Below are 2,805 nucleotides of genomic sequence, written 5' to 3'. Positions count from 1 at the left end.
AGAAATCTTCAGACAGTAAAATCTAAAAATAAAACCCCCTCAATTTAAAAAGATGAATAAGAGAAAAAGCATTGTAGTTCAAGAGATTTATTGGCTCACTTATTTTTATTTATTTTTGAAAAGAATCATGTTATAATTTAATGCCAGATGCTGAGACCCAGATATACCCAGTTTTGTGGTGGAGAGGGAGGGTACATATAAAATGCAAGAAAGTACCCAAGGGACAAAACGATGAAAATCACTGGTTGCTTATCTGAATAGTCAGTGGGTACCTGTGAGCTAGAGTTTGTCACGTGCATGAATCCTTGATCTGAAAATGAGGGACAGTGGTAGTGGCAGTGGTAGAGGATGGGAGTAAAGATCTTGTCCTACTAATTTACGGTGTCTGAAGAAGATTTGGAACCACTGACAGCTTCATATCTACCGGCCTCCTACTAAGCTACCTGGGGTGAGTTGAAATTGCATTTCATAACATTGTCCCTAACTGTGCCCCTGTCTTTCTTAGTGCCAGAGATGAGTCTGAAGCACATACATGGCAGTATGTGCACTTCCCTACCCCATTCACACAGCTGCCTTCTCAGATCTCGACTTGCTCTGGGTTACAACCTTAGTGGTTTTAGGACAGATTTCCCAGCAGGACGTGGGTGTTCTTACCTCTTCTTCCTAACTACACCAGCTGGTGTCCTGCTGATCTTCAGGTGTGTCACATCCCGTAGGTCACACATCTCTGCCTTTTGGAAGTGGAGGTGTTAATACAGAGGCTCACCCAGTGCTCTCAGTAAAGGGTAAGGGGAGAACAAAGAGCATCTTAGGATGATTGTAGAACTCACCGTGCTCTTAGCCACAAATTGAATGAAGGTAGAAACCTGTCAAGAGCTTTATACAATTCAAACTGGTGTCTCATGCTATGGATGAGAACCTAGATTTAGAAGGAGGGTCTGCCTGGTCTGGTGGGAGAAGTGAGTGGAACGGGAGGAGAGACTGTGGTCTGTGCACCTCTGACAGAGGCACTGGAAAGGGGGACCTTCGAGTTCAGAAGCTGTCTCCCCTCAAAAAAGCTTTAGAAGACACCTCAAATGAATGGAACTTTCGATTAAAATCAAGAAGATGAAAATCGAAATGAATAAATAAGGAAATAAATAAAAATTCTTCACTTAGAATTTTTAGAAAATCAGCTAAGTGTAGATAAACTATGATAAGATTGATGATAATTTAATATCTTTACTGTAGGGGTCAGGGGGTGGTTATTTTGTCACTGTCTCTTCTCTAGGTTGTCTTTAATCACTATGGAGGGTCTGAGATTTCACCAATTGGCAAGCTAGTGAGTTTGCTGCCAAGGTTTCATGAATGCTGGCAGAAGCTGAGCTCCATGGGTTAGGGACAGGACTTTATGATTCATAACAATGACAGTGACCAGAGAACCAGCATTTTCTCTCACTGGTTCTTTGAGCTCCAATTTCCATAGGGTGACACCTGCCCACACAGTGGAGAGAAATCCTGAGATTAGGGAACTCAGACCTTTTATAATGGACAATAAGCGTGCCTGTTCTTTGCTCCAAAGAAAGACACTCTTTCTTCCAAGGTTGTTCATGATACAAATATTCTTGAAAAGATAATCTGGAGCAAAGGCAGTCAGTGCCTGTGCTTGCCGGATATACAGCACATGAGAGACCCATAGAGAATGGCTCCTAGCTGCGGCATCCGTACAAAGGGGAAGGAAGCTAGTGTATATGGCCTGCTTGTTCTGCACCACGCGCTGACCAGGAGACTTCTCACAACTCACCTCATCAAAGCTCAGAGGTGGTACTGTTGTTTTCTGAGTAAGAAAGCTGGTGAGTAACGGAGTATCAGCTTCAGGACTTGCACGTGCATCGCATACTTCTTACGCTAAGCATTGTGCCAAGAAGTAGCTGAGACTTAATTAGCTGCTTACCAGCTGCCTCGCCAGGCACAGCTCGAAGAGTTCTCTGCGAACGGACACGCATTTCTCATGCCTAAGGTTATCGGCTGCTGCAGAGGACAGAGGAAACTGCAGAGGAAGCTGAGGCATGGGGGATGGTGGCGCCGAGATTCAAACCTGTGGTTTATCCACTGTGCTCCTGTGTGCTTTCCTCAGTCCTCAGGCTCACCCCAAGGGGGTCCTGGTGAAACTAGCATGAACCCAGAGGACGTGAAACGGTTTGGAAACAATGGCAAGTAGGAACAGCCGAAAGGGTCGAGTGTGTTTCATCTGCAGAAGGATAAAGGATAAATGATGATTGTCTTCAGATATTTGTAGCCGTGTCTTGTAGAGAGGTAGAGTTCATGTGGCTCCAGGGGACAGAATTGGGTCCAGTTAGGCGAAGCCATATCACGGCTCAGCAGACCCTGCTGTACACAGTGACTGGAACTCCTTCCCCTGCCACCCCTTCCTGTCCCCTCTCTGAGCATTTTCCCCTGTCAGACATGCTCAGAGAGAGTTCCTGCATGAGTGGGGCGGGGGGAGTTCTAACTCTAGGGAACCCCAGCCTGCCCTAAGGGGGCTGGAGGGGTTAGTCTCAGAGGCATCCCTAGTCCTGCAGTTCCCGGCATTCTTACGGAGGGACCCACCAGGATCTTGGCTAAGTCCTCCCTCCATCCCTGATGGGTTTGGTTCCATCCCCGTGATCAGCAGCCTCATGGCTCAGCCAGGTCCTGGCAATTGTCCACAAACATATCAGCCCCACCCTTGCCCAGTTCGGGGCAGAACAGCATTCCTCTACTGGATGGGAGGTTGAGTTCGAAGATCTCCCTGCACTCTTAACTGTGTCTGTGGTTTTGTGATTT

The sequence above is a fragment of the Delphinapterus leucas genome, chromosome 4 (assembly GCF_059928025.1).
Source record: "Delphinapterus leucas isolate spDelLeu-1000000601 "Yukka" chromosome 4, BTC_Dleu_Yukka2, whole genome shotgun sequence".
NCBI lineage: Eukaryota > Metazoa > Chordata > Mammalia > Artiodactyla > Monodontidae > Delphinapterus > Delphinapterus leucas.
Note: the sequence above shows the minus strand (reverse complement) of the source record.